Raw genomic sequence first — 8627 nt, 5'->3', positions numbered from 1 at the left:
CAGCCTCTGGTCCCACCCCAGGAAGAACACTGTCCCTTGAGGCAGCCCTCGCCCCCAGCCAGCCGGGCCACAGAGAAATTGGGGTCGGGGTGGCGTCGGGAACTGGCTTCGCCCTTTTTGCAAAGGGACGAAGCCTCAGAGGGAACCCCAAGACATTGACATCTTTCAACAAAACAGGAAGCCCTGCCTTGTGTTTCTGTGTGTCACCCCCTTTCCTGACACCTGCCCCCTGAAAGGTGCCCCTCAGCAGCCCCAAAGAGCAGTCAGCTGGTTGGTTGTCATGAGGTCCACTTCCCCCCGGGCACTGCTGCCTCCTGTCATACAGCCTGGTACAGGCAACCCTGCCTGTCATCAGCAGGGTATGACCTGCCCCAGAGGGGTCCCTGTCCTCTCCTGTGCCTTAGGAACAGTCAATTCAAGTCCTCATAGTGGCGGCAAAGCTGCCACTCGACTCAGCAGAAAGGAAGTGTTGGGTTTCCAAGCTGTTGGTGTGGTTGAAACCCCCAGCTGATCCGGTAGATAAGGCCTGTGCTCCCCTCGCCTGCAGATGTGGGCGGGTGGCACCCTCCGTCAACTCTGCTCCCCTGGAGTGAACCAAGAGTGACCACCCAGAGCATGTCACTCTTCTGGGCCCTTGAACTGTTCGTGCATAGCTGGTTGTAAGTAAAACAGTGGCAGGAGGTTGTCTTGGTCCCGTGTCTGGTGGGGTGGTCAGCCTTTCTGCCTTCAGGGCTCAGACAGTAGGAAGTTGGGGAGGCCAGGTTCCCCTCCGAACTGAAGATGTTAAAGCTGTCTGCCGCCCCCTCAATACTTCCTGATGGCGTGAAACAAGCTGATACTTATCTGTGGCAGGTCTTAGGGGAAGGGCCCACTGAGCAGGTTGTGGGCGATCCAAGCTGGCCCGGGCTTTCTGGAGAAGGTGCTGCAGAGGGCAGGGGCTTGTGGCCCTGTGGGAACTGCTGGACCCTTTTCTTAAGGAGACTGCCTAGTCCCCCATTTTTTTCCCTGTGGACACCAAAGAAAAGGCAAGTTGGTGGTTCTTTCAACCAGTTTTCCCGGGTTCTGCCACTTCATAGTGTTCTCCCCAAAGTCTCACCTGACTTAGAAAAGAATAAAAAGGTAACCGAAAGTTATGAAGGTGTTGCTCTGTGAGTAACCCAGCTCCCTTGTGGCCATCCTCAGAAGGGGAAAGGGGCCCTGATGTGTGAGCCTCGACTCAGTCTTGGCCTGAGGCTGCCTGGAGCTGGTGGTCACAGATGGTCACATCTTTGGGCCTGTCCTGTCCACCTCAGGCCATTAGTGTGGAACCAGCTACCATTTACAAGGAGTAATAGGCCACATTGATGGGGGTTGGAAGGAAGCTAGGGATGAGATTCGGGGTTAGTAGAGATTGGAGGGGGATGGTTTGAAAGTGGGTACCTCCATAAGCATTGAGAGATCTAGGCGCTGCCACCAAGACCCTCAACCCCCAATGACACGGGCCGCTCTGCTCTGTGCTGTACTGTTGCTTTTGCCAGGATCTGCTGGCATGTCTGGAAGGGTCTGGACAGAAGCAAGCTCTTTCTCTTGCTGCTCTGCATTGGAACCAGGCTCCTGGAGAGTGGGGGTCACACCAGAGTGTGTCTGAGTCACTGCCAGATGGGTTTCCGGGTGTCTTGCCCCCCTTTCCCTGGGAACAGCCCCAGACTTTGGCACCCTCTGGTTTGACAGCACAGCCGCCGCAGTTCTCAGCCCAGGCCTGGCTGCCCCCAGCTGCCTGGCCACAGGTGGCTGCAGACCCGGGACCCGCACCCCGTCCCAGCAGTGTAAGCCATGGGTTCTCTTGCAAGAAGGCAAGCTCTTTCGTAGAACTCGTGACTGCCCTTGGTTGTGGGGTCTCTTGACATGTAGGGGTCCAGGCAGAAGTTGTCATCAGGCCTCTGCCCTGGTTCTCAGGAGTGAACGAATGTGTGCCTGTGTTGAGATTTCTCATGGCTGTTCTTTAAAAACCCAGGATAGCCGTGGCTAGTGTGGATTAGTGGGTTGAGTGCTGGCCTGCAAACCAAAGCGTTGCTGGTTCAATTCCCAGTCAGGGCACCTGCCTAGGTGGCAGGCCAGATCCCCAGTGTGGGGCACACAAGAGGCAACCACACATTGATATTTCTCTCCCTCTCTCCCTCCCTTCCCGTCTTTAAAAATAAACAAAATCTTTAAAAATAAATAACCCCAGGACAGCCAAGTACAAGAGATGACACAACCACCATGTTGGGGAAGGTGCGTGGACGTGGCAACCCCTATGACCCTCAGCACCCCTCTGTGTGACCTCTGTCCAAAAGTAAAAAATAAGGGAACAGATTGGTAAGCTTTAGAATCTTGCATAATGGGTTTTTAAAATTTATTTCGTTGTTTTACATGGGAAGGTTTTGGTGCTTGATTTGCAAGAAGAAAGTCTCAAGTGTGTTGTGGATACAAGAGTGCAGCTTGGCAGTACTTTACATGACCATGTGCTGACCCCTGTGTCCCCACATGGTTCCTTTCTGTGGTGCTTGTGCCTTACAACCATGAGTAGTCGCTGCAACAGCCCAGTGGTGATCCACAGAATGGCTGATCACTTGGCTCCATTAGATGTGACGGGGCCAATCTATCCAAATAGTTGATTTATTAAGTGATGCCACCACCTTCATCCTGTGGAATTCTCAGGCTAGTTCAGCCCAGCCCCTGGGTGGGTTGCATTTTCTTCTGTGAGCATAACAAATGTTACAGGGTAGAGCAGAGTGGGGAAAATCATGAGGAAAAGGGCTGCAGAACCAGTGGACTGATCCATGCAGTTTCGGCAATTTCAGTTTTCTAGCAGCTGCAGCAGAAAGAAACAGGGGAAGGTAATTTGGTGGTGTGCTCTCTTTAACCCACAGAGCCAAGGTATAACCACTTTCACCCTGTAATCCATGTGAAAACTGTGATACTTTGTTTTTAAGAATAAGTTCTCACTTATTCTTTTCAGTAAAGATTTTATTTTTAGAGAGAGGAGGAGGGAGGGGGAAAGAGAAGGAGAGAAAAATTAACGTGTGGTTGCCTCTCCTGTGCCCCCTACTAGGGACCTGGCCCACCACCCAGGCAGGTGCCCTGACTGGGAATTGAACCAGCGACCCCTTTGGCTCAGAGGCCAGTGCTCAATCCACTGAGCCCCACCAGCCAGGGCTGGTTTTCTTTATTACGAAGCCTGTAATAGGAGGTTTTGCCCTCATAGTACATGTGTTTGGACCCACCACATCTCCAGTGGCACATGTGGCCACGTGTGCATCCTTTCTGTGCTCTGTCTTCTCCCAGCTGTCATTGGCCCACAGGGTCTCAGTGGGGATGAATCCTACCCTCTTCACCCAGACACTGGGTGATGTCTGGGGACATCTGTGGCTGTCATGACTTGGGGTGCTCCTGGCATCAGGTGGCTGGGGGCCAGGGATGCTGCTCCACACCCCACAGTGCCAGGCACAGCCCTCTACAGAAAGTGGCCCGGCCCAGTGCCCACGGCGCTCAGGAGAGAATGCCTGGTTTCGCCAGGCATTTGAACGGCTTTTCAAATGTGATGCTGTAGGAGGGCACAGTCACGCAGAAGCAGAAGTCGGACCCTACCTTGTGTGTCTCTGGGGCAGCCCTGCTGGAAGCCACCGGGCTTTCTGTGTCTACACCCTAGGACACCATGTGGCAGGAGGGTGTGGGCAGGGACATCCCAGAATCTTCTCCAAGGTGGGCAGTTGGGAGACTGTGCTCAGCTGGCCACAGGGGAGGAGGTGAGTGCTGAGTAGGACAGGAAGCCTTTGGTAGGGGAGGCAGAACTGGGCCTCCCTCTCCTGCTCTGTGCCCGCAGGTTAACAGGGTTCAGAGGAAGCTGTGACAGTGTTTCCCAGAAAGCTGGGTTTGAGGGGGTGCTGGTGTGAGGAAGGGGAAGGAAGTCCGAAGCCAGTGGGGCCTCCAGCCCCCTTCTCTGCCCCTCCGGGCTGGTAGCTGGCCAGGTGTATGAGCCCCAGGCAGGCCACCCAAGGCTGGAAGCCAAACCTTGAACTACTGGCCAGGTAGGTGGAGGACCTGCTTGTTCTGCAGTCCCCATGGAAACAATAGGGAGGCTCTGGAGGAGGAAGGAGGTTGGAAGGGAGAGGCCTGGGCCTCACGGCAGTCTAAATGGAGGCCTGAGTTTCAGGTTTCTGCCCAGGCTTCCCAAGGGACAGAGGGAGGCCCACAGAGAAGCACCTGGAGAATCAGAGAGGCCTCAGGTGAGAGAGGGACTCGGCCTGTCTCCTCCCCCATGATACCCACCCCAGGTAGCAGGAGCTAGACCGCCTGGTCTAGCATCGACGTTGCCCCCTGGCTCTGCAGCTTAGGGAACTCACGCCCCCATGGGCCTCAGCACCCTGCTCTGCCACAGAGGTTATCACAGACTAAAGGGGATGGCTGGCATTTGCTGTCCTCCCAGTAATGGCCTACCCCTCCCCCCTTACTCAGATCTCCTTCCCACCTCCGTGGGGACCCAGGGTGGGGTAGGGGTTGCCCAGGGGTCCTTGGGAAGAAGCAGAGGGAGGGGGAAATACAAGCCTTTCACCTACTCTTGCCTTCCTGTCTTTGCACCTGCTATTCCCAGTTCTAGAAGGTGCTCTCTTGCATCCTACCCCAACTCCTGCTCAAACCTCAGGCTCAGGACAAATATTCTCCACTTTGGAATGCCAAAGGCTGCCAGACCTCCACAGTAAACCCTCATCACAGCTGCCGCTCTAACTTTCCCCCATAGTCTTAGTCTCATGGCCTTAAACTTGGCAGTGGTTCTTCAACATGATACAGAGGAATAAGCAGCAAATGAAAAAAAAAAAAAAAACGGTGAACTTGGGCTTAGTCAAAATTTAAAACTTGAGTGTGCCCTGACTGGTGGGGCTCAGTGAATTGAGTGCTAGTCTGCAAATTGAAAAGTCACCAGTTCAATTCCCAGTCTGGGCACATGCCTGGGTTGCAGGCCAGGTCCCCAGCTGGGGGCCTGAGGGAGGCAACTGATGGATGTGCCTCTCCCACATCAATGTTTCTTTCCCTCTCTTTCTCCCTCCCTTCCCCTCTCCCTAAAAATAAATAAGTAAAATCTTTCAAACAAACAAAAAAAACTTGGGTGCAACAAGAGAGTGAAAAGACACCCCACACGGTGAGAGAAAATACTTGCAAATCCTGTTTGGGAGGACCTGGCAACCAATCGCCCCAATTAAAAAGTGGGCAGTGGATGTGAATGGGCATCTCCCTAACCGTGACACGCAAATGGCCAGTGAGCACAGGAGGAGAAGCTGGACACAGTCTCCTCCAGGGACGGCACCTAGAGCTGGGGCGGGGGGGTGGGGGTGGGGGGTGGGCGGGGCGCGCTACGGGAATCAGAATTCCTGGGGTCTGGCTGGCCCGTAAAGTGTTGGGGACTACGCAGGGATGCTCAGAGCCCCGGGGCAAGGAGATGAGTTAGCAAGGATGTGGCCTGAGGTCCCAAGACGGGGGCGGGGTGGGGTGAAGCTCCGTGGGGCGGGGCTGGGGCGGCCCCACCTCCCACGGCGGGAGGGATGCCTAAACCCCGAGGTGCTCTGTCTCCTGTCTTCACCCTCACATTAAAGAGCAGGAAGTGACTCTGGGGTGACAGTATCGGATCCTGTGCGACTCCCCTTTCTCCTCCCCTGCCCAGGGGGCTCCCCGCCCAAGGGGAGGCGGGAGACCAGAGGCACAGGTGCAGGAAGGCTGCCCGCCCACCTGGGATTTGGAGGCAGCCTCTCCCCTGCCCTCCTTCCCCTCCCACTCTCTCCTCTCCCTTCCCCTATTTTCTCATCTGTTCCCTCCCCTTCCTTCTCCTCCCCTTTTCAAAGGGCAAGCCCTTTGGCTTGCCCACCCCCAGCCCAGCGATCCTCCTCTTTAAAGGGGTGGGGCCATTTTCCAGAGCCGAGCTCCCAGCCCTACTGGTCCTTCCGTGGAGCTTCTGGAAGCCCTCAGTCTTGTGTTTGGAATTCCCAGGCTCACAGTTGGGCCAACCTGGTTGGAAGTGGGGGTAGGGTTTTCCTAGAGCCCAGCAGAGACTCTGAGAGGCTGGTGCCACGCTGCCTCTGCTGGGTACTCCTCTTGCCCCTGGAAAATACTGTACATACATCGTTTGTGTGTGGATGTGCGCTGATCAATACCTGTTTTTGTTCCCTTAAAGCCCGCCCTCATGGCGGCATGATTCACAGTAGCCCAAACTGGGAACAACCTGTGTCCACCGACGGATGAATGAATTAACAAAACATCCACAGGCGGGGATAGCACTCAGCCATGGAAAGAAGTGGAGCTGACACTCGCGGCACCGTAGATGGACCTTGGACACTTAACTCGCAGTGAGAGAAGCCAGCCACAAAAGGCCACACAGTGTGTGACTCCGTACCTGTGACACACCCAGGACAGGCACATCATCCATGGAGACAGGAAGTGGATTCCAGGTTGCCAGGAGCTGTGCAGGGGGGACTGGGAGTGACTGCTGATGGGGATAGGGCTTCTTTTGGTGAAACGAGAATCTTCTGGCATTAGACAGTGGTGATGGTTACACAATGCTGTGAATGTGCTGAAAACCACTGAATTGCAAACTTTAAGTGTGTGAACTGTCTAGTATGGGAATAATATCTCAAGAAAGGTTTTTTTTTTTCAAATTTGTGGCTCAGTTGGTTAAGAGTGTCCTCTTTTTTTTTAAAGATTTTATTTATTTATTTATTTATCTTTAGAGGAGAAGGAGAGGGAAAGAACATCAATGTATGGTTGCCTTTCGTGCGTCCCCTGCTGGGAGTTGGCCTGCAGGGAACCAGCCTGCAACCCAGGCATGTGCCCTGACTGGGAATCGAACCTCGATCCTCTGGTTCGCAGGCCCGTAAGAAAGGTATTATTAAAAAAACCCAAAACCACCCTCTCATGTATGTACACACACACACTGTCCCCCAGGAGCTGATTGACATCCTCAGGGTGATGACTCTCCAGTCCTGTCTGGCTAGCCCTTAATCAGGTCCTGAGCTGCGTGCAACGGAGAGGTGTGAATGGACCTGGTTCCTGCCCTTACGTAGCTCTCAGGCAGGCTTAGATGGCAGTGGATCTGTCTACCAGGCTGTAGACCCCCGTCCTGTAGGGCCCAGGTCGGGGTGGGGCAGGGGAGCAAGGCCGCACCCATCACACAGGTGAAAACACAGAGACAAGCGGGTGTGCTGGGAAGCTGGCACAGCAGCTGGGCTTCTAGCCGGAGTCTCTGCCAGACTGCAGAGCCCCAAGCCACGGCAGGCAGCCTCAAGGCGCACTGTCACTGGAACCCAGGCCCTAGACTCAGGACACATGAAGCTCCTTCCTGGTGGTTTCTAGGCCAAGGGTCCCTCGCTGGGTAAATGAAGCTGACATCCTGTTCAGCCTTGGACCTTGCTCCGCCCCCTTCCACTGGGTACATTTTGGGACTGTTCTTGACATTCTCTGGCCCTAGTCAGTAAGACTTTGATCTTCCCAGCACCTCTACATGATTCTCAGCTCCATTTTTGTGAGGGGCATGGAGCACAGGAAAAGGAGCCTAAACCAAGACGTTATTTGCCCCGACCAAGAGCATGCAAAGTGAACTTGACCTTGACTCCATGAATGCCCAGGCCAGAGGAAGGTCAAGAAAGGAAGTAAGTGGCCCTAAGGGAACTGGGGTGGATGGAGGCTGCACCTGACACAGCCTGCCCCCCCTTCCTTCTTTCTCTCCTGGGCCTGACAGTGAAACCGGTGACACCAAAGTGAAACTGAAGCTGCTGCCTGGCTGCCGCCTGCAGGGGAGGGAGAAGGAGAGAGCATGCACTCCTCCGGCCAGCCACGCGGCAGGCAGTGGGATGGAGGGCGGGGGGGGGGGGGGGGGGGGGGGGGGGGGGGGGGNGGGGGGGGGGGGCGGGAGGTGGGGGGGAGGAGTTGCTTTTTAAATTTCAGTGGTTTGAGAACAAAGAGAGGACCAGGCGGGGGCGGGCGGGTGGACCAGAAGTGCTTCCACATTACCCCTTCCACTTTTCCCACTGCCTTTCCTGGTTGTGGGTCCCCACCATTCTGAGTGTCACCGGGATATGCCATTTATGAATAGCAATGGGACAGTGGACTTGTTCATTTGGGGTCTCTCTGGGTGAAGACAACCAGGGGCCATCTCTACTGGTTACCCAGCTTCAGGCTATAAGGGCCCATTGCACAGATGGCAAGCCAAGGCCCTTCTAGAGTGGAGACAGGCCACTGAGGGGGGGGGGATGGGTAAGGCAGCTCGATGGCTCCAATGCTGGGTTGTGCAGAGGACCCCAGGCAGCAGTTTTCTTCCTCTCAGAGCACAGAGAGGGGGGAAGCAAGCAGGCATGGTTTGCAGCAGGCAGGATTGAAGTTAGACTCATGCCATAGTTCTCCTTTGGACATCTGGGACCGGATCATTCTCTGGGGTTGGGCCATCCTGGACACTGTGGGGTGTTGAGGAACATCCCTGACCTCCATCCACTTGATGCCAGGAGCACCCCCAGTCCTGACAACCCACTGCCCTCAGCAAATTTCTGTAGTGTAGGGTAAGGTCACAGAGATTGTAGTGGGGACAGAGCTCTGAGCCAGGCCCCAAAGGTAGGCAGGCTGGCCCC

Source organism: Sturnira hondurensis, unplaced genomic scaffold, assembly GCF_014824575.4.
Source record: "Sturnira hondurensis isolate 20B ecotype Veracruz unplaced genomic scaffold, ASM1482457v3 Scaffold0003693, whole genome shotgun sequence".
Lineage (NCBI taxonomy): Eukaryota > Metazoa > Chordata > Mammalia > Chiroptera > Phyllostomidae > Sturnira > Sturnira hondurensis.
The sequence above is the reverse complement of the archived record's forward strand: the minus strand, read 5'-3'. Positions refer to the sequence as shown.